This window comes from Peromyscus californicus, unplaced genomic scaffold, assembly GCF_007827085.1.
Source record: "Peromyscus californicus insignis strain IS unplaced genomic scaffold, ASM782708v3 Scaffold_5__1_contigs__length_169319896, whole genome shotgun sequence".
In the NCBI taxonomy this organism is placed as follows: domain Eukaryota; kingdom Metazoa; phylum Chordata; class Mammalia; order Rodentia; family Cricetidae; genus Peromyscus; species Peromyscus californicus.
In genome coordinates this window covers 112,741,167-112,765,030 of record NW_026294573.1, presented here as the reverse complement: position 1 = coordinate 112,765,030, position 23,864 = coordinate 112,741,167, and the positions used below count along the sequence as shown (strand labels likewise).

Here is a 23,864-nt window from a genome sequence, read left to right as displayed (position 1 = left end):
TTTCCCTGCAGATCCTAACCACTGGGCCAACACGTTCTAGGAAGTGCGCTAATGCTGAGTCAGACCTCAGGGAAAGGCACCCAGGGTAGCAGGAGCCTCAAGCTCTGACCATGACCTCAGGACCAGCTCCCCATCACCTACTGCATCTAACCCATCTAACACTTCTACTATAGATAATCCAGGAATGAAATTTACCTAATAAAATAAATAAATAAATAAATAAAAAATCAAGTTAGATTTTGTCGATGAAAATTGAACGTTTTTCATTAAAAAAAAATCACAGGAGGTTTTTAAATAAACAATAATTGAAAGCCACTAGTTACAAGGGCTTTTGATAACCAGTGGTGATACAGAGCTAGAACATGCAGCATGCCCTGTCCTTGAGTGATATCTAAGTCTGTTCCTGCTGCTATAACAAATTACCTTAGTCTGGATAATTTAGGAACAAGAGTTTATTCTCACAATTCTAGAGGCTGGGAAGTCCGATAGGAAGGTGCTGGCAGATCTGGTGTCATGTTATATTATATCTCTTGCTGCACCTTTACACGGTACACGGACCAGGAAACTCTGAATTTCTCCCCACTGGCCCCCCATGTGTGTACATATTTTGGATATCAAACCCAGGGCTTCACACATGCTAAGCAAGTGGTCTATCACTGCGCTCTATGCAGCCAGAAATCTCTTGTAATGGCATTAATTTCCACTGGAGAGGGCAGAAGCCTGTCACTGTCACAGTGAGGATTTGTATTTCACATAGACACGAGCATTCCAATCAGAGCAAATGGCTCATTCCAGCTTTTAGCTTCCTTCAGATGCAGAGGACCTATGTGTCTTTGGAGGAGTCACAGTGGCTGCTTTCTTCTTCTCCCAAGCAGTGGGAGTGTTAGTGAAGATACAGGCATGGGGACCAGGCACATGGACGTTCAAATGACAACAGCCAGCTCACACGTATGGCCAGACTGTGCAGCTGAGGGGCTGGCCCGGGCTTTCCACTGGCTCAAGCCCAGCCCTTGGGATTGTCTTTCCTGGGGCAGGTTTCTGTGGGCAGCCAGAGGCACTTTCCCAAGAGGACTCAGGATAAGGAGGGATGGAAAGAAGCCGAAGTCTGTACCAACAGTGTCTGTCACTATCTCTAGAAGACATACTCACCTAATCCAGAGAGCTTTGCTGTGGTGTCACCTGCCAGTCAGGGCTCCTCTGCTGTGAAGAGTGGGAGAAAAGAGTGTGGGAAGAGGCTGGAGGAGCTCTAGTTGTGTCTCCATGCACACACACAGGAGTGGAGCATGCTCCCCTAAGCATGGGCTTGGTTTTCTTCTTCTGGCTCTTGTCATTTTTTCCCTTTTTGCCTCCTCTCCCAGTGGTTGGCAGTAACTACATACAAAGATAAATGGGAAAAAAAATAAGTTTGGTCTAGTCTGGACTGTGCCTGGGGAGTACATGGGTCTTGACTTTCCCTGGAGCCTGAGTCTGGAAGGCCCGGGGTCTGGCTTTGTTCTTGCAGTCAGGAAAGGGCCCTAGGCCTGAGACCAGAATTGGGCTTGGGATAGAAGCAGTTTGCAGGAAGTGCTTCACAAGGCTGTTTCCAAGGATGAACAGACCGTCTCCATGAGGAGGAACAAAAGGAGGCATTCTTTGTCTGGCTTCAGTTCCAGAAAAGCTGTCTTTCTCCTGAGCAATTGGTTTGTCTCTATCGTGTGTGTGTGTGTGTGTGTGTGTGTGTGTGTGTGTGTGTGTGTGTGTGTGTGTGTGTGTGTGTGTGTGTGTGCGTGCAGGCACACACTCTCCAGGGTGTGGTTAATTAAAAGCTGGCTTCTCGAACGCTTAGAGGCAGATGTGTGCCTGCTCGCGTGCAGCGTCTTGGAGTGCTCTCTCCCTGTTATTAGACTTCCCTTTTCCCACAGACATTTTACTTCTTTGTTCTTCTCGTGTCCTTGTTAGGGGCTGCACGCTCTTCTCAGAGCCAAGCAGGATATAAATATACAAATAAATATAGTACACACCTGACTCACGGAGCCCGTGGCTCCACGTCACGCTCTACTACCTCTTGGCTTTTTTGTTCAATCAGAGCCGCAACAGAGTCTGTCCTCGCACTGTGTTGGCGCCGGTCCCTTTAGTCAGGACATCTTGTCATCATTGGCTTCTCTTTCAAAGCTTCGGCGCTTTCCGAGCCTTTCCCTGCCTGACAGCCATCTCCCGTGCCCCACATTTCTGATGCCCACCTCTCCTCTCTCTGAGTTTGTTCTTCTGTGATCCGGGGTCCCCGAACCCTGCAAGCTTTAACTCATATTTATGGACACCATGTCTAGCCGGCTGCCAGCCTTATACGCTGCTTTCGAGCCCACGGAGGTAACGTGGCATGCTATTTGGGGGGCATTTGGATCTGGGATGGTGGAGTTGCCTGTCAACCCACCTATCCATGTACCCTCTCCCCCTTCACATACGTTCTCACGCATTCACTCAGCATCTGCTGTCATGGGGATGTTAAATGTGATCGTGTCAGGAAATGCGTGCGTAGGGTATGGCCTGGAAGCACTGAGAGGACAGTGACTATCACTGCTGTGTGCTGGGTCTCACATGCGAAGGTAGCCCTTCTTAGAACTCTCTCCTGGCGGGATATTCTAGGTTGTCTCTTTTTCCATCTGTTCATCCATTGAACAGTTTTCATTTGCATTTTGTTTTCTAGAAATTGGCTTCCATTTCTCATTCATGGATGAATCCACATTTCTGTCCTCTCTCTTGATGTGGCTCATTTCTCTTTACATTTGAAAAGCAGTAACCACAGAGTCAAGGGAGTAGCTCAGTCAGTAAGGGTGCTTACCACCAAGGGTGATGCTCTGAGTTGGATCCCTACAAGGTGGAAGGAGAGAACTGATTCCCCCAGGTGTCCTCTGACTGCCACACACACATATTAAATAAACAAACGAACCAATAAATGTTGATATTTTTCTTTTGAAAATGAATGGTAGCTTCATAACTTGCACAGTAGATGGACCAAATCAAATCCACAACAGGAAACCTAAGCTAAGCTCCGGATACTTTAGTACCAGCTGCTGCAGCAGCAAGCCTCTGTGCACTCTTACGCCCCTGAGTCCACAGCCCATCGCACTAGCTACCTCCTTTACAGATCCACCTCCCTTTCTCCCAGCATGCTCTCTAAGTGCCCCTCGGCACTCAGCTCCCTCCTTGCTCTGCCAGTTACGACCCAGAGCTGGTGGTTTCCGGAAAGGGGAACGCCATATTCACATTTTGGTGGAGAGAGGGCTCTGTATGCACAGCAGGCGGATATGCTTGCCTGTTTCACCGCTGTGAGTCCGGAATCTCTGCCAATGTTTTCAGCTGACAGGGTAGCATGATAGACAAGACGAAAACCTCCACACATGTCCAGTGACCGTGCCTCTCAGGCAAGATGAGCAGAATGAATTCTCTGGAGGCAGCAGGTAGAGTAGAACTTCAAAGAGACAGCATGAGGTGTCCTCACACAAACCCAACTTTGCTTCTTTTTTTTTCTTTGAGGGGGGCAGAGGTTTGCCTCTTTCCACTCTCTGTACTCAGCCTTGTGCTAGATGCTAGCAAACTAGAGAATCTTTAGCAGAGGCCAAGAATTTAGCGACAGCTGCCTGGGCAGCGGCATTTTCCAGGAAGTGGCTGTAGTTTTCCATACAGTGAGGAGCGCGAGGCAGGGGAATGTGGGGGCGGTCTGCTTCAAGTTCACTTGTCAGGGTCACAAATGAGCTTGTGTTGCATCAGTGATTATGCTGGGTGTGTGAGCTCTCAGTAGGTCTGCGTGCTGTCGGTTCAGTGACTGGGAACATGCTTTGAATGCCCGATATGAAAGGAGCAGCTGTTTACCGTACACTCAGGCTAGTCATCACCAGACAACTTGAGGAGGGTGAATCCCATCCACACGAATCTTCCTTTGCAGCCCGACGGTTCGAGGAAGACTCCTGCCCCTTCTGTGAGGGCCATGCTGAGGGCTGGAGCTCACTCACTGACACATGAGGAAGAGTTAGCTGCCCTTCACCATCCTGCTGCAGGAGCCCAAGGCTGTAATTGTAAGGCCCAGTGATCAGGCAGAAACCAGAGTTGTTTCTATAGTTATGAACATAGCTGTAAACAGGGCCCGTGTTCAGCTGCTAGGCAATGAGTGGCAGGGGCACTTGTAGACTCGGTGGCTCTATACTGGTTAGGAAGTAGTTACTTCCCTAATCTTTTAGTATCCCCTGCCTTGGCTCCCCAGCACCTCCTGGACCTCTGGGCACTGGACAACAAAGCCAACCTGTCACTGTATAGTCTACTGAGACAGAGTGCTAAGCACTGCCTTACTGGTTCTTGTCTGTGAAGACCACCACCAGGGTTTTGAATATTTTTTGACTCACTGGGAGATAATAAGGATTGAAACTTAAATAACAGAGCCCTAGCTAATGGTCAGATTTAGAGAGATACCTCCCACATTGGTGGGTTACCTCTATAGAATGCAACTTTGTTCAGGAATGAAGAAAATCCATGAGAACTTACCCAGGGCTTCAGGATGAAGGCCAACATGATGTGGGTTTCAAGGGATTGATTGAGAAGAGCACACAGTAGGCACTTATACATGTTGATTGAGAAGAGTACACAGTAGGCACTTACACATGTTGACTGAGAAGAGTACACAGTAGGCACTTATGCATGTTGACTGAGAAGAGCACACAGTAGGCACTTACACATGTTGATGAGAAGAGCACACAGTAGGCACTTATACATGTTGATTGAGAAGAGTACACAGTAGGCACTTATACATGTTAATGAGAAGAGCACACAGTAGGCACTTATACATGTTGACTGAGAAGAGCACACAGTAGGCACTTACACATGTTGATTGAGAAGAGCATACAGTAGGCACTTACACATGTTGATTGAGAAGACCACACAGTAGGCACTTACACATGTTGTTTGAGAAGAGCACACATAGGCATTACACCTGTTGATGAGAAGAGCACACATAGGCATTACACATGTTGATGAGAAGAGCACACAGTAGGCACTTATACATGTTGATGAGAAGAGCACACAGTAGGCACTTACACATGTTGACTGAGAAGAGCACACAGTAGGCACTTACACCTGTTGATGAGAAGAGCACACAGTAGGCACTTATACACGTTTGTTGACTGAAGGATGAAGGAACAAATGACTACATCTCCTAAGATGATATGCACCATTCTTTTCTGATAAGTAGGTGAGGGATTTGGCAGGTTGACAGGGGAGGGGAAGGTGAGAGGAGCTGGCAGAGGCTTCCAGGTGTGTCAGGGGCTCCCTCCTCTCCTGTGCTTGTTTCTTAAGTGAAGTTCACACAGCCACATGTGGCTAGGATCGCTGTATTGGGTAGAGCAGCCGTTTGGTAGAGGGCTCAGTGTCGTCCAGCGGCCTTTGTCAGTGCATGAGATAGCTTATGGGGTTCTGGGGTCGCTCATCTTAGTGTCTCTTGCCTTTCTGTCTTGGCCCAGCAGGCTTGGCTTCAGTACCACTGAGGCATATGCCTTGGGTTAGAATGTAGGGGAATGACAGAAAACACATTGAGGCAGTAATGGAATACTAAAAGGCAAAAGCCATGGAAAGTCCACATGGATACAATAACAGCATTTAAAGGAAAAGCAGTACCACCATTTCTGGCTTTTCCTTTTGCCTCAAGTGCAACATGGCTCTCCACAGCACTGTTGCTGCCTATTTAGTAGAGTGGCAGCTTGCACGGCTCCCAGGCATGAGGACAAGGGCCTGTGTGGGATGCTCCAGGTAAAGGGAGAAAGCAGTTAAACTGAGTTGTGTCTGGAAGGAGGCACATCAGGACTGCGTCTTGGGGTTGGAGCACCTGAAGGCCAGAGTGTGTGGATGTGAGAAAGAAATGGAAAACAATAGTGACCTGGGAAACTATTCATTCGTGCCTTTGAGCTCACTGCTAAGTATACCAAAACAACTGTAAGAGAAACATCACTCCCAGTTCAATCCAGGTAATGTGTTTTTTTTTTTTCTGTACTAGCCTATTAAAAAATATTCAAAATAATGCTCCTTGGTTGCAATATATTATATTTAAAAAGAAGACATAGCTGGGTGGTGGTGGCACATGCCTTTAATCCCAGCACTCGGGAGGCAGAGCCAGGCGGATCTCTGTGAGTTCGAGGCCAGCCTGGTCTACAGAGTGAGATCCAGGACAGGCACCAAAACTACACAGAGGAAACCTGTCTCAAGAAGAAGAAGAAGGAGGAGGAGGAGGAGGAGGAGGAGGAGGAGGAGGAGGAGGAGGAGGAGAAGGAGGAGGAGGAGGAGAAGGAGGAGGAGGAGGAGGAGGAGGAGGAGGAGGAGGAGGAGGAGAAGAAGAAGAAGAAGAAGAAGAAGAAGAAGAAGAAGAAGAAGAAGAAGAAGAAGAAGAAGACATAGGAAAGCCTGTCTCCTCTCCAGAGTTGGTTCCATCCACCAAGCTAATCTGTGCTCACACTTCGTTTCCCAGGCTTGGTTTTGTTTGGTGTGTCAGACCCCTCCTGGTTGCTGCTGCCTTTACCTTAGATGCTCGTCCCCAGATTTTGTGTAGCTCCTGTCTTTTTAACTTCCGTCTGGATCTCCTTCACTCTTGGTGTAGTTGTCGGCCTTCCTTGGCCACCTTCCTTCCAGGTTCCACACTTGTACGCCTGCGTGTCTTCTACTCTGCTCACCGATTTCCTCCTCCTTTAACCCACCACTGGTGTGGTGCTCACTGGTTTCCTTTTCTTCCCAAGATGTGAATTGCACAGGGGCAGGGATTTTCATCTGTCTGGTACCCTCATCACAAAGAACATCTGGAATGCATGGTCTGAAGGGTTCAGAAGGAATTATGGAACAAAGAAGGGGTAAATTGGGATGGGACAGCAGAGGGAAGGGTGGAAGAGGGATAAACAACACTAAGAATTTTTTCCCAAAGGTCACATGGAGACCTGATACTAAGTATGTACACATACATAAAAGAGTTCAAATGGATTATCCTATATTGGGGTGGCAATGCCCCACTACACACCAGAGGCAAACAAGTACAAAACCTACTTCCAGGAGTGGGTTACTTCTTTCAGAATTGTTGGCCAGTAAGGTACCAAGGACCCCCCAAATATGACAGGCTATCACCAATGCTCTTGGTTACCCTCCTGAACTTGACAATAAGACCATATGGCTGCAAACACCATGCACCTGAATCCAGAACATGGAAAAATCAATCTGGAAGCTTCATCCCTATTGGCTAGCTTTCATAGCACTTGAAGATGTGCACACTACTACCCTGCTGTGAACCCTGTGAACTAACATAATGACTTACCTGACAAGAGATGCCCACACGTGCAATAGTGGCATGAATGTTGGGGGATAACCAATCACTTTCTGATTGGATTTAAGGCCTGCTCTGCAACGTGACACCCATACCTGGCATAATTAGTAGGACAAGAACTTGTACCTAGACAAATCATAGATCCTAGGAGAGAATCTACTACTATTATTCTGCTAAATGGATGTAGTACTAAACCAACCCCTAATGACTTATCATTATACCCATAGATCAATGCATCTCTCCTGACTCTCACCAGAGAAGCCTCTGTTTGCAGTAGATGATGATTAGCACAGAGACCTACAAGCAGCCAAGGCACAGAGAGAAAGAGACTTCAGAATGGTCACCCTAAATGGAACATATGTACTGTACCCCTCCCAAAGTCCCAGAAATCATTGCAGAAGAGAAGTCAGAAAGAATATAGGAGCCCGAGGCAGTGGATGTCTACAAGGGAACTGTCTTCTGGACGCAGCAGGGCAGCTGTGCATATGGACTCACAGTGGTTGTGACAGCATGTACAAGACCTGCCCAAGTCTAAACCAGATCAATTCCCATCAGGGGGAGTAGAATTGTGCATGACGTTCCTTACCAAAGGAACTCTTGTCAATCATTAGCTGCTGGGAGAACGGGAGTCAGTTTTCTCTAGGAGTATAACCCCTGATAAATGAATCATGCTACAGTGAAAGGCCACACATCCAAAGATATTTGGGTAGCACAAATTTGCCTGGTTGGGGATAAAAAAAAATGGACACAATGTTTGGTGGGGAGGGAATGGGATTGGGTCTAAGAAGAATTGGGGGAGAGGGAGTGAATATGCTCAAAATATGTTATACAAAATTCTCAAAGAACTAATTAAAAATGTATCTGCCATAGAATCATTTTTGTTGAATAACTGACAGGGAAAACCTGAAAACATGCTGAAGCAATCATTTCTGGAGGAAAGTCCTTGAAAGTGAGAAATGGTTCATTTTAAAAATTAAAGTATGTTAGTGCACTTCTTTATTTTGTGTGCATGTGTGTGGGTGCAGGCCACAATGTGTGTGGGGGGGTCAGAGAGCTACTTCCGGGGTGGGTCCTTGTATCTGTGGGTTAGATCTGAGAGAATCAAACTCTGGTTGTCAGGCTTGGCTCTACCCACTGAACTATCTCACTGGCCCAAAATTGATTTACAGTCATGTGTATGCACATGCTGTGTGTGTGTGTGTGTGTGTGTGTGTGTGTGTGTGTGTGTGTGTGTGTGTGTGTGTGTAGATGTACATGCCATGGCATGTGTGTGCAGTTCATAGGGTAACTTTGTGAAATTATTTTTTTCTTCACCCTTTTATGTGGGTTCTGGGTACTGAACTTAGGGTTCTAGGCTTGTGTGGTGAATGTCTTTAGCTATCTCTCTGGCCCAAGATAATTGATGGGGGCTGAGTTATTCTGTCAAACAGCAGAAGAAAGATGTGTTTGTACAAGCTGATTTAGATCTTAACACTATTGGTGTTCTAGAGCATATTTGTTCAACTTCTAGCATCCCTGACCTCTGCCTCAGCTGTGATCACCAAATGTCTATAGACACAGCCAGACATCCTCTGGGGGTCAAAACGTGGCCGAGAGTCATCAGTCCATGTATTTATACTAGGAAGGAGAGCTCCTCAATAATTGCTTTTATTCTGTCAGTTGACAGTAAGACAAAATAATCAAGTGGGAGTTTGAGGGGCAAGGAGTAAGGATTTTGAAGAAAGAGAAGACATTACTGGTCTCTGAGTCAGAAGCAGCAATGGTTAATCACAATGCTTACTTTTTTTCGGGTCCTGAGGAAACATGATACATGGAAGGAAAAGTAGCTTGTTTGTCAGAGGGCTAAGAAAGGAGGCATTTTCTGTGAACAACTGTCAAGAGGTCAGATTTTCTCATATCAGATTAAGAGTATAAAGATCTCAGTGAAAGAATTTAGGAGGAGAGGGGAAGTGGACAGCTGGACATAACTAAGACTGTGTTCAGCACAGTCAGAATTGCCCCATGTAAATTGCTGATAGGAACCAATACAGAACAGGCATATGGAATAGCCTAGTCCTCAGAGTCCCAGGGAAGAGTGGGGAGCTGTCAGATTCGTGACTCTTGGAGAGGAGGAACCCCTTACCCGCCCCATTGTCATAGCAAATATGAATGGCTACTCTCCATTTTCAGTTAAATACTTTGAGTATAGAGAAAGACCTTCCATGCTTGTGTATTATCTTCTCTTCAATCTTGTTGACAGATTCCTTTATTCATTTGAAAATATATGTTTCTTTTAAATTTTTGTTTATTATACTCAAATATATTACATCTCAATCACAATTTCCCATCCTTCCTGCAGGCAGGGTTTTTTGTTGGGACCACTGGCTCCCCAATAAATGGCATAGAGACTTATTAATTATAAATGCTCAGTCAATAGCTTAGGCTTGTTGCTAACTAGCTCTTACAAATTAAATTAACTCATATTTCTTATCTACGTTCTACACGTGGTTCAGTACCTTTCTTTAACATGACATGTTGATCTTCCTTCTCTCCAAGTCTCCTGGGGACTCCACCCTCCATCTTCCCAGCATTCTCTCTGTCTGACTCTCCTGTCTATCTCTTTCTGCCTAGCTATTGGCCAGTTAGTTCTTTATTAAACCAATGAGAGCAGCACATCTTCACAGTGACAAAAGGACTATTCCACAGCACCCTCCTCTCTTCCTAGTTCCTCCCCCTACCTCCCTTCTCTCCCAGATCCACTCCCCCTTCATTTCCCTTTAGAAAAGAGCAGGCCTCCCAGGGATATCAACCAAACATGGCATAAGTTACAATAAGACTAGGCACATACCCTCATATCAAGGCTGGACAAGGCAACCCAGTAGGAGAAAAAGGGTCACAGAAGAGCCAGAGACAGCCTCCAGTCCCACTGTTAGGAGCCCCACATGATCACCAAGCAACACAACTGTAACACATATGCAGAGGACCTAGCTCAGACCCATGCAGGCTCCATCATTGTTACTCCTGTCTCTGTGAGACCCTAGGAGCCCTGCTCAATTGATTCTGTGAGCCGTGTTCTTGTGGTGTTCCTGATGCCCCTGGCTCCTACAATCCTTCCTCCCATCTAATGTGGGGTTCCCAGAGCTCCACCTAATAATATTTAAACGTTTCTTATTTTTGTAGTTAAGTAAATTATACCACTTGTAAGTAAGTTTCATACTTTCCACATACCCAATGCTAGCTGAGGCTTCCTGTGTGGGATCCACTCCTGGGACCCTCTACAGTGCCCAGTGGAGTCTCACTTCTAAGGAGCAGATATTTTATTTAGCATGCCTGGGGTGCTCTGCTGGTATGTGAGATGTTTGTTAACTGAGCAAACTTTCCTCCTAAAAGGGGGAAAAGTCCAGCAAATTCAAGAAAACATAGAAGCCAACAACTGTCAGCTAGCTGAGAGTATATAGTTCTACAGATTGCTTCTAATCAGGCAGCCAAGATGGCCACTTGTCTGTATGCAATTCCTCAGTACATCCCATTTATGTGGGAAAGACTGTCATGTATCTGCAACTCCTGCCTTCTAGCCAGGCCCAATTCTCTTTCAAATCTTTGAAATTACTTCCTTTTGTCCTAACTAAAAGTGAAATTAATATTATTTTTCTGTCAGCTCTCTTCCACTTGATAGTTTTATACCAGGAAGAATGGTATGTGTCAAAACAAGATAATGCCACCAAATTTTAGTTTTATGATTCTATCTTGTGAAACTTCATGTAAGGATATCCCAAAATGTTTTGCTTCTGTATTTATCAACCTTGCTTTGAAGCCCATAGCCACACAGGGAGCCAATAAATCAGAAACACAGAAACTATCCTATTAGATTCTTTTGAGCAAAGACAAATTACCCATCAACGTAGAAAATTTCTATTATCTGAAGAGGGTAGGAATTAATACATTTTATTTACACATGCAATTGCATGTTGGGTACTATGAAAAATACAGAATTGAGGGCTAGAAAGATGGCTCTGTGGCCTGCTGTTCCAGAGAACCCAGGTTTGATTCCCAGCACACATGTGGTGGCTGTTTAACAAGTGCTTGTACCTCCAGTTCCAGGGAATCCGATGCCTTCTTTTTGCATCTGCAGGCTCTGCATGCATGTGGTGCACAGACATACAGGCAGGCAAATCACCCATATACATAAAATAAAAACGAATCTTAAAACCTGAAAAGCACAGGATTCCTTTTGTTCTGTATTGCCAGTTATCAAACTTTCTGTGAGAGACTGGACAGCATGTATATTAGGCTTTGACGGCAGCACGGTCTCTGTAACAATTACTCAATGTTTTTGTTGTATCAGGGAAGCAGTTTTAGGTGGTAATGTAAGTGCATGGGTAGAGCTGTGACTCATTAATACTTCATTTACAAAAATAGGTAGTGGCTAGCTTGGGAATGTGGGCAGTGGATTCCCAATCTCTGCTAAACAGTGAAGATCCTCAGACAAGGTCAAAGAACAGATATACTGCCAATGATGCCAGAGACTGCACCAGGGCACATCTGGTCTGCTACAGTGGAGGTCTGTGGGAGACAGTCCATATTTTGCCCCAGAGGAGGAATGTTAAAAACAGAATGAAAACCTAATAGTAGGAAGGCAGGAGACAGGGGCAGGTTGCAGGGGTTGGATTCCCATCTGATTTCCTTGATGCTAAGAGAACCCTGCAGCTAATTACAGCATCCCAGAACTATCCACAGTCTCGCTCTTTCCTCAAGGGTGATGGGTGACGGTTAGCACAAAAGTGTGTTGTGTCTAGTCAGTGTTTCCCAAGGGAGTATCCCAAAGCAGCCATCCCAGGAGACGTTGAGCGTGACAGATTCTTTTCATTTGTGGTTGCCTGAGGGCCTGGGAGTAACCTGCTCATAGTCAGCGCCAACCTTTCCGTCACCGTGACAGAGTCACAGCAGTTCTTGCCTGTGTTCTTCAGGTCAAAAGAGAAAGGAGAGCACATGTCAGCTTCTGACATGGAGAATGTCTTAGGACACAGGCGGGAGGCCGAGGCAAGGGAAGACATCCTCCAGAACTCGATGTTGTAACAGGACAAGGGTTACTTAAGTTCTTCATCTTTCCAAGCCTGGGCCCTTGGGTTATAAAGGCTGCCATGGGCTGAAACCATTTATGGGATGACTGAACTGGTCCTTATTGAGTAATGACAAGAACTGCTTGGGATATCTTTTTTTCTCTCATGTTCCCCAGAACAGAGTGAGAAATCTGTGAGGTCAATTGTCATCTAGACATTCATTCTCAGGAGTTTGGAGATCCAGGTCAGTCTCTCGGCTAGCACTTGTTCCCACTCCATTTTGCCCATCAAGAGTCCTCTCTGTCCTGGGGACCTATGTGGTGCTGGTAATCCACACTGCCATTTGTATACTGTGGGAATGTTTAGCTCAGTGGCTTTTTTTTTTTTTAAATAGTCAGGCCTGGGGAACACAACATTGATGAAATCAGACTATGTGCAAGGACTCCATGCTTTTGCCTACATCGTGTCAATGTGTTTCCCCCCTGAGTAGATAATACCCCTTGGCATCAGAGATTTCTTTCATCCTTCCTTTGAACCTGCCTGGTAGATACTTCAGAGCTGAGAATTTAGTTCAAGAAATCATTGCTAAATCTGTTGCGTGTGTGGTTAATAAACTCCCTCCCAGGCAGGCATAGTCCTGAGCTAGAGGGACTATCTGATGCAGTCAGTGTGGTGCTCCAAGGTCTGCCGCTCAAAAGCCCTCAGAACTCCCTGCTCCTCTCTTGTCTCACATGAGAGAGACCAGGATGTATGAACTTGACATATAGTTTTCACACTGCTCTGAAATTCCTATATGAAAGGATTTGGGCAAAATATGAGCACATTTATATTTGAGTGCCACAAGCCTTTATCTCCGAGACTTCACAGTTTAGCCCTTCAATGGGGAAGTACAACCATGTTAGCACAGAACCACGACCCCGCAGAAAGTCTAAGAATAAGGAAGGCTTCCTTTCAGTGTCTCCCTGCCGTCAGTGAGATGAAGAGCACTGTGACAGCAGCTTGGGGAAGATCAGAGCCCAGCAGCTCCTGCCTTCCACCCAGCCCTCACCCCCACAGTGAGCTCCAAGTTTCTTAAGGGAAGATGGCTAGTCACCTACCACATAGGTTTATTGCAAAGGACCCCACTGAAGCAGCCCCCCTCCCCCCGCATGAAGAGAAAAATATTCCTTAGATTCTGTAATGTTTCACCTGTTACTTGAAGATTTATTTAATGCTTCTGTATTTTTACGTCATTTGAAAAGCATGATGTCACCAGGCCGTGGTGGCACACGCCTTTAATCCCAGCACTTGGGAGGCAGAGGCAGGCGGATCTCTGTGAGTTTGAGGCCAGCCTGGTCTACAAAGTGAGTTCCAGGGAAGGTGCAAAGCTACACAGAGAAACCCTGTCTCGAAAAACCAAAAAAAAAAAAAAAAAAAAAAAAAAAAAAAAAAGAAAAGAAAACCATGATGTCATTCTTCTTTTACTTTTATGTTGAGACTGCCAAGTAGCACACACAAGCGAGAGGCAGAGCCCTGGGCTAGTGCCTGGACAAGCGCTGAAGGCTTCCCTCCGCTGTCTGTATCTACACACTACCTCAGCTACAGCAACCCTTCTCCCAGTTCTCCTTTTGATGACCTTTTGGAATTAAAGTCATCCCCCCCAAAGAAGCTAATTTTTCAGGAGAGATTCCCAAGCCAGGCACATCAGATTTATTGTCCTGTACATATATTCTTCCCTCCCCGCTTCTTGGCTGACATACAGAGCAACACCCAGCACTTACTGAGTGATGTCAGGAGCTGCCAGGGCCTCAGCTCAATTCCCAGCACTTCCCGTGCCCTCCATCTCTTTCACTAGCAAGCCGTGTCATGGAAACATGCTGTTGGTTAACTGTTACATGGAGAATTTACAGTTCTCTGATCTCATTCCAATTTTAGTCAGAATCCCAACAGGAATTTATGTTTTTGCACAAGGTAGTGGACACATTGACTTTTAAGTGTAAAGTGCAGACTAAACATAGGGAAATTGTGAAGGGAATTTTGTTTCATGTGTATGTTCCATTTTATTTTCATTAATAAGGCAATTATTTAATTTCATGACATTTCTTGATATTGATTATGTGGTTTTAGCCCTATCGAATATATTTTAATAAAAAGTTTAAAGGTACTAAAATTTTCATTGTGTACATTCATTGTCCATGGTACCGTTGTAGAGAGGACAATTTTTATCACATGAGTTCATATTGGATGTTAAGTATGCTCCCTCCTGCATCTCCCCCTTTTCTTCTCTTCCCCCTCTCGTTAGCCCTGTGTTCCCACCGACACCCACTTGATGCCATATAGACACGCTTGATTTTATATATCTCCATAAAATCTAAATGGCGCTGTAGAGACAGAGACAGCTCAACAGTTAAAAGCACTTCCTTTTCTTCCAGAGGACCTGAATTTGGTTCCAGTACACTAAGTGATTTACAACCACCAGCAAGGGATTTGACATCCTCTTCTGGGCTCCACAGGTATCCACATACATGCATTATACCTTCACATAAATAAAATAAAATTTAAATCCTAAACTCTAGGAACCAAAAACAAGAGGAAGCATACACTTGACTCTCTGAGACTGGCAGAGACTGGCTTGTTTAGTGTGATGATCTACAGGCGCATCCATTCCCTTGCAGATTATGTAGCTTCTTTTTTTCTGGGTGGCTGAAAAAACCCATTGTATAGCACATTTCCTTTATCCATTCCTTTGTGAAATGTGGAATGCGCTGCAATACACATCAGTGTGCAGGTGTCTCTACGATACATAGGCTTGGACTGTTGTTTATCTATCTGTGGGCTTCATGACTGCACCTGAGTCTACTGATATTTTAACTACTGTCTGTGCTGTGCAGCTGCCAAATGTAGTTTTTAACGAAGTCTCTCATTCTTGTTACCAATACAGACTCAGGAGTCAGATGTTGGGGTGAAAACCTGCTAGGTCAGAGTAGCCGAGAAGCTGACTTTCCTTTTCGGCAGGAGACCCAGCAAGAGAAGCTTCTCTCCACTCATCCCAAACCAAAAAAAAAAAGACTGAAAATCTCTAAGTCCCTCCCTACTCCTTCCTGTGTGTCTCTCTGTCTGTATTCCTGGGTCTTCCATACTCTCTATGGCTAATAGCTGGCTCTGCCCCCTGATCCAAGGTTAATTTAACTGACACGGTCTTGAAGTTTCACAGTGTGATCAAATGTCCCGCAACATTGGACTCCTTTGGGTAAATACCTAGGACTGATGTAGCTGGGTGGTATAAAAGAGAAGCCTCTGCACTGACTTCCATAGTGGCTGAGCTAGTTTACACTTCCACCACCAGTGTATGCACTGTTTACAGCGTATAGGGATACATTGTTTAGTGCATATCCTAGCCAGTATTGCTTTCTTAGTAACTGTAATTCTGACTGGAAGAGATTTGTCATTGTGGTTTGTTGTGGGATATTACTTTAATTATGTAAAGATGTGTTACATTTGTTTATATTGCAGAATATTACTTTAACTATGTAAAGGTGTGTTACATTTGTTTATGCTGCATTTGTTTAATGATGTAAAGATGTGATGTCTTGCCTGCCTAAGGCACCTGATTGGTCTAATAAATAGCTGAATGGCCAATAGCTAGGCAGTAGAGGGATAGGCAGGGCTGGCTGAAGAGAAAATAAGGAGAGGAGAGAGAAGAAGAGAATGAGGGAGAAAGAAAGGGAGATATCTAGGACCAGCCATCCATCCAGCCAGTCACCATCCAGCCAGAAACAGAGTAGTACATGCAGAATGAAAGAAATGTAAAAAGCCCTGAGGCAAAATGTAGATGAAGAGAAACAGGTCAAATTATGTTCTAAGAGCTAGGAAGAAAGGAGCCTAAGCTAAGGCCGAACGTTCATAATTCATAATACATCTCCGTGTCATGATTTGGGAGCTGGTTGGTGGCCCCAAAGAAAGCTTGCTACAGTGGTTTTAGTTGCATCTCTCTAATGACTGATGAAGTTAAATGTGTGGTTTTTTCAGACTTAGTGGCCATTTTATCCTTTTGAGAATTGTCTGTTCATTTCATTAATCCATTTACAGATTAGGTTATTTGAGTTCTTGTTTAGTTTTTTTGGGTTCTTTGTTTATTCTCTATATTAATTATTGGTTAGATGTACAGCTACCAAAGATTTTCTTGCATTCTGTGGGTGGTTTCTTTACTTGGTTAACTGTTTGCTTTGCTCTGCAAAAGCTTTGTAATTTCACAAGGCCTATTTGTTAACTGTCTTTATTTCCTGAGCTGTTGATGTCCTCTTCAGAATGTCCTTGCCTCTTTCTCAAAGTCTTTTCCCCATTTTTTCTCTCTCTATTACCATTGAGTTTTAGGTCTTATATTGAAGTGTCTGATAAATTTAGAGTTTACTTTGGTAGACAGAGAGAGATAAGTACTTTATATCTCTGTCTTCCAAGTATGGGGATCCAGTTTTCCTAGCACCATTTGTTGAAAAGGCTATCATTTCTTCAATTCTTTGTCAAAATCAGGTGGCTGAGCTGGGTATGGTGGTTCATGCCTTTAATCCTAACACTCATAGAGCATAGGCAGGTATGAGACCAGCCTGGTCTACATTGCTAGTTCAGCTAGGAATACATAGTGAGGTCTTGCATGAAAAAAATCAGGCAACTGTACTGTGTAGGCTTATCTCTGGATCCTCTTATTACATTTTATGATCTAGGTGTTTGTATTTATACCATACTATGCTTGTTTTTTAACTATATCTCTATAGTATAATTTGGAATCAGGAATATTATTATTTTTGCTCAAGACTGCTTTGACTATTTGGTTTTTAATTTTTTGTGTGCTTCCACATGAATTTTAATTTTTTTATTATTCGGAAGAATGACATCAAAATTTTGATGGGAATTACATTATAGGTTGATTTTGGGATGAGATTTTATAACATTAATTATTCTAAGAATGGGAAGTCCTTCCATTTTGTAATATCTTCAATTTTTTCCTTAAATGTTTTAAAGTTTTAATTTCATAAAGTTCTTCACTGCCTTGGTAGGTTATTACAAAGTTTCTTTCTTCTTTTAAAGGAAACTTTAATGTTTTTGTTTCTTTGATTTCTACCCTAGAACGTTTATTATAGTATATATTATTATAATTTCTATTACTAATTATATTGGCATACCATGTATTATTGGGTATGTTGGTAAACACATAATGATTTCTTCATGTTAGTATTATATCTTGTCACTTTGCTAAAAGTGTTTATCATATTTAATATTTTTCTGGTAGACTGTAGGATTTCTTATCTATAGAATGATATCGTCAGCAAATAGAATATTTGACTTCATGCCTTTGACCTCCTTCTCTTGTCCTACTACTTTAGCTAAGACTTCAAGTGCTGTCTTGAATAAGAGTGGAGAAAATGGACACCCTTGCTTCTTATTTTAGCGGAAATGCTATGAGTTTTCCCCATTTGTATATATTCTTGTCTATAGACTTTATTATGTTGAAATATGCTCATGAAATAAATTTAAAAGATTAATAATATGGTAAGATCTACATACAAAAATTAAATTATGTGGTAGCTGAAATAAAACTGGAAAGGCACTTTCATGCAGTTATAGGCAAATGGATCACTGGAATAAAATAACAAATATACAAACAGGTCCAATTATACTTAGATAAGTTTGATACGTAATTGTGCTGACTAGTTATTGGTAAACTTGACACAAGCTAGAGTCATTAGGGAAGAAGGGACCTCAGTTGAGAAAATGCCTACCAGATTGGTATATAGGCAAGCCTGTGGTACATTTTCTTGACTAATGATTGATGTGGGAGGGCTCAGCTCACTGGGAGTGGTACTACCCCTGGGCTGATGATGGTCCTGGATGCTGTAAGAAAGCAGGCTGAGTGAGGCATGGGGAGCAAGTCAGTAAGCATCACTTCTCCACAAACTCTGCTCCTGCCTCCAGGTTCCTGTCCTGACTTCCCTGGATGATGGACTAAAAGCCATAAGCTAAAATAAACCCTTCCCACCCCAAATTGATATTGTTGGTCATGGTGTTTAACTACAGCAATAAAAAACCTAAATAAGACAGTAATAAGGGTACAATTCTATTTCAGTAGAAAATTCATAGACAGTATTTCATGACTGGTACTAAAACCTGGCTGTTTGTTTAAATAAAAGGATTTGATATTTCTCTCTCTATATATTTTTCAAAAGTTATTTTGATTACTTTCATATATGTAGGTGTACCACAGGTATTCAGTGTCCATGGAGGCCAGAGAGGGCATCTGATCCCCTGGAACTGGAGTTACAGACAGACCATTGTGAGCCACCATGTGGGTGCTGGGGACAAAGCCTGGGTCCTCTAAGTTTCCATTTGGAATAATTTTTCTCCCGCCAGAAGAACTTTTAATATTTGTGTTATAAAAGCTCTGTTAATGATGATTTCACTCCTCTTTTGTTTTCCTGAAAAAAAAAGTTATTTCATCCTAGTTTTGACATGACAACAGATAGGAATTAAACGAGGTGATTGTATACTTGCCCCCGGCCTACTGTCCTCAGTAGGTCATAGCACAGGCAGTGTAACTCAAACAGAGGCCACAGGCATCCTCGGGTTGAAGCCAAGGAGGATCAGAGTGTCTGGAGTACTTAAGCCAAAGCCCAGTGAATGAGTGTTGTGGGTGGATTCTAGAGGCACAGAAAGGATTCCTCGAGTCTTCAGCAGAGTAATGATCAGCACGTGCATTTGAAGAAATGACTTAAGGAAGTGCAGAGTAAGAGTGGAAACAGTTCACCGTGTCTGTAAGTCAGACTGGAAAACCTCGGAGTTCACTCGGCACTATGGGACAGTACCCAACAGCCAAATGTATGCGTGAGTAGAGCACTGGGAGATGGCTCAAAACAGAAGGCATTTGAATAAATCATGGCTGAAAAGCTTTCAGACTTGAAAATTGTAAACCTGTAGATCCAAACAGCCAGCAAACTCCAAGCATATAAAATATGAAAAATATCTAATGTAGAGAGCCGTGCAAGGCCGCGCCTCAAAGATGGCGCCGGGGTCCGGTTTCTGCCTTCCTGATGGCAGGTATTCTCTGGGATAAACAACTCCTTATTTGGCTTGGGCGTGGAATCTGGCTTGCTTGCATATGTCTGACCCTATCGGCATTGTCCACGTGGCACTACGGGGTTGGTTGCCCAGTGGCTATAAAGGGCGTGGGCTGGCTTTCCCCAGAGTCAGAAGATGGCTTTCCCCGGGGTCAGAAGATTGGTCAAGGTTCCTGAATAAACTGCTTGGAGAAGAGCCTGGTGTTGCGTCTTCCTTGCTGGTCGAGGCGGACACGACAGTCTAAGGCCTATAGCATTCTAAATATTCAGAACCAGTGATAAGAAATTGTTAAAAGTGGACAGAAAAGATGTATCAGATACAAAATAAAAAATAATAACAGAATCATCTCCCCCAAACCAAAATGGTGGAGAGAGGTTGCTGAAGAACTCAAAGAACACACTGTGGTAAGTAGCCAGTCAACAAGTAAATCATGGGCTTGATTTTGAGAACACTTGAGCAACATTCAAACAACAATGACCAATTTTCCCTTCTTGTTCTTCAAAGTTCGGTATCAGTTAAGAAAGAAACTGTGAGAAACAGAGATCAATATTAAGTTTACTACTGATGAAGTTGATTAGAGAATTGGAGACTCCCTTAGATCTCTGATTAAATTGAGTTAAGAGTAACGGTGAACCTCTGAGTGAGACAATCTACTTGAACAGTAACAGATATACCTCTCCTTGGTCCTGTCACAGGGCTGGAGGCCAACAGGTCTAAAGTGAATATGAGCCCAGATAGACTGAGCTGAGCAAAATGTTCTCAACTCATTTTCCTAAACTTACCAATCTGATAATTAACTCTTCCCATGGAGAAGTAAGTGGGCAATACAAATCTGAAAGTGATGAGGTATCCTTTCCCCCATGGAAAGTGGAATCATGGGGGAATTATGCTCTCTCCAATAACAATCAGTACAATTATTTAAAAATATGAACATGGAGTAGATACTAATTTGTAGCCAAGACCTTGGGAATGCTCACTTTGGGCTGCTCTAAAGCAGACCATGGGTCAGGGATTTTGGTCTAAGCATTTTAAATAGCAGTTTATATATTGTTTGATCCCAGAGTTCCAGTAAAGGCTGTATTTGGGGAACTTGACTGACAGCTGATGTACTTTTGACAAGTGACTGAATCTTGAGGGCTCTAATCTTATCAATGAATTAATCTGTTGATGGATTCATAAAATGATGGCATTAATGAAATGTGGTGGAGGGTAAGAGTGGGGGGCTAGTAGGTCCCTGTGTGTGAGTGTGTGTGTGTCGGGGTGTACCTTGAAGAATTCTATCTTGTCCCTCACCTTTTGTCCTTTCTGTTTTCCTGTCCATCGTGAATGAGTGGCTCTACCTCATCATCTGCTCCCTGCCATGATGCTCAGGCTGGCTCAGGCTTACAGCAATGGATCCAGCCCACTAGGAGCTGATGTCTCTGAAACCCTGAGCCGAGAGAAATATTTTTTCTTTGAAGTTGTTATTTTAGGGATTATCACAGTGATGAGAAACTAACACAGAAAATGACATTAATGTAGGAAGTCACCACTGAAGTGAGACAGAATCAAAGGAAGATAATGGCAGGAAGTTCTTGGATAGCCCTTCTGTTGGTGGAGCCAACCCAGTAGCCTGGCCTCCCTCAGGCACCTCTGGGGGGGTTTCAGCAGTTGGAAACTGATGAGTCCTGAAGGCATAGGGATAGGGCTCTAATAAGGTATATTCAAGAAATTTTATAGTACTTTTGCTGTCTATAATTGAGAATCTAATTGCAAGCCCTTGCCCGCCTGGACTGGCAGAATATTTAACTCCATTCATCACTGGTCTTGTCTGTGGTAGGTTGCGCAATGGTTCCAGAAGATTTTTTTTTTTTTAATTAGAGACAAGCCACCTTATGCTTTTTACCAACTGACAATTCTTCCCTGTCTGTATACAGAAACTCAATCCCTCAGACAGTTCCTTCTGGAACAAATTTTCCTCTTCTCCCCCAGCCAGCCCTAGTGGGTTCACCTTTTCAGGCTCTGGCGCTAGGACAGAAGTAAGACGTGTGAATGCTTCTTCATGGGGGACAGAAGACTCTTGCCAAGAAGATAGGTTGGTGAGCCCTGGCCATCTTTGCATTGTTGTTTCAATCATAAGGGCTTTTTAATGTCCAGAATTTAGCCACAGCTGGGAGCTTAAGGCCCAAACCGTGTCTCTTCGAGCACAATTTGCTTTTCCTTTCCCAGCTTTTCTCAGGGCACCGATCAGTTGTTAGAACCTGGAAAGTTTCGTCCTCCCTGCATCCGGGTTATGGATCTATCCCTTGAGGATTTCTAATGATGCCCCATCATCCTTAATCCTAAACATCATACCTTCTGTTAGTCCAGATTTACATAAAGGAAAGCCAAGAAGAGTAGCTGACTTGAGTCCCCTCCTCTGAGGTCCTCTGAAGCAAAGCTAACAAAAGGCTATATATCTTTTGTAGCGTGGAGGCAAGAGAAAAAAAATTATCAAAAGAGTAAAACATAAATTAACAACTCAACAGGAATCTGCAGTGGAACCAGAATGAACCGAAACATGTTAGCTGCATGTTATATCCATTCTTCATGCGGCTGTTAATCCCTCTAGCCACTGGAATGCCATCCTTCTGCCCAGCAAACCACAAACCCAGTGCAAACTGCACGACACCAGGTAGCTAGGCAAAGGCCACTATGCTGCCATGTAAACAGAACCTTGCTAAGAATCAAGGTAGTCCCACATAATTAAAAAGTCAGGACTTGAATTAATTAATTCAAAGGTCACCGAAGAGCAAGCTCATTAGCTAGAGTACACGTTTCCTGGTTATAAAATCGATCTCTGTCTCTATTTCCTCTTTTGTCTTAAAGCTTTTTAAAAAAATAAATGCAGTATAAAACTGATCCTTTGAAGATACAGTTGGGTAATTTAAAATACATATATCTTTGTGTAAAAACCACATTTTGAATACAAACTGTTCTATTATCCACAATTCTGGATGTTGCCATTTGGACCCCTGATCATCCCTAACCATCAAGACCTGGTGCACGGAGGCGTTGCCCCTTTCTGTAGCCTTGCCTCGGACAGATTGTCATACAAATGGCATCAAATAGCATCTGGACTTTTGAAATGGTCTCTTAGTCTGCACCCTTGGAGAGGCATCTCTACTATGTGCATCAATAGTTGATTCTTTCTCATGGTTGAGCCATCCCAGTTCATGGGAGAAGTGCATTGTGTTTACTCGTTTACCCACTGAAGGATGCTTGAGTTGTTTGCAAGTTTTGGAATTGGAGTAGGGTCACAACAAACATTTGTCCAAATGCATTTCCATTTCTGTAGGATAAATATCTAGATTTAGGATTCCTTGATCGTATGGTAAGAGTCTATTCATCTTCATATGTAACCAGAAAACGGTTTTCCAGTGTAGTCATTCCATTTTGTATCACCGAACACTGTCATCTGGGTTTTTTCACATCTTCACCAACACTTGATATTGCCAGGCTGTTGAATTCCTCTGCTAGGTGCATGGTGACATCTCACATGGTTTTATACTGTCTCTGTCACTAATGCCACCACCTGCCTGGCTGTTTATTTCACTTCCTTTTTCCCTTCAGTTTTCAGATGATAACTCTAGATGTGTGTATGTACCTTGTGGGTGTTTGTATTTGTTTTGCTAGATGTTTTCTATGATTTTGATTTGTGATTAGTGTCATTAATTTTAGAAAAATTTTAGCCGTTATTCTTTGAAGAATTTCATCTATCCTGTTCTGTTCTCTTCTTGAGGAGTTCCAAATCCGTTACTGGTGATTATTTTGTCTTCTCAGAATGTGCTCTGAGGAAAAAAAAATTATCTTTTGCCATGTCTGTAAGTGTGAATATGTGTGTGCTTGAGTGTGTGTGTCTGAACGATTTAAGAACAAAAGGTACTTAAGTAGTGTTTTTAATGCTTGGAAACTGGCATTTCTCTTTCTTTTTCCAGGCTTGAGTGTGGGGTATCACAGGTCTAGGGAGGAGCTGGGCTAAGTAACCCAGGGTGTAGCACAGGCTTTGCGTTTCTTCAATGATTCCTTACTTTTGAGGATGTGGTCACTACTCTATCAGAAGATTTCTGCTCTTTCTCCCTAGAGAGAAATTTCCACAAGCATTTTTTTCTATTTGGTTTTTCCGAGACAGGGTTTCTCTGTGTAGCTTTGTGCCTGTCCTGGATCTCTCTCTGTAGCCCAGGCTGGCCTCGAACTCACAGAGATCTGCCTGCCTCTGCCTCCTGAGTGCTGGGATTAAAGGCGTGCGCCACCACCGCCACCCGGCTTATTTTGCACTATTTTACTTTAACCTTTGTACTGTTTCTTTGAGACTCTCATGTATGTACATGCTTTGTTGTTTCTTTGAGACTCTCACGTATGTATATACTTTGTCTTGATCATACCAGCCCCAT

The 23,864-nt window shown here is 43.5% G+C and overlaps 1 long non-coding RNA gene and 1 other non-coding gene across 3 annotated transcripts in view; one reads left to right on the top strand and one right to left on the bottom strand.

The window, feature by feature from the left end:
- The window catches only part of LOC128097554 (uncharacterized), a 94,089-nt gene that overhangs the window by 68,381 nt on the left and 1,844 nt on the right, over positions 1-23,864 (top strand). The gene's annotated exons all lie outside the window — the stretch shown is intronic.
- On the bottom strand, positions 21,376-21,500 carry LOC128098051 (small nucleolar RNA SNORD22). The gene has a single exon (XR_008214086.1). It is a non-coding gene; the product is annotated as a small nucleolar RNA SNORD22 (small nucleolar RNA).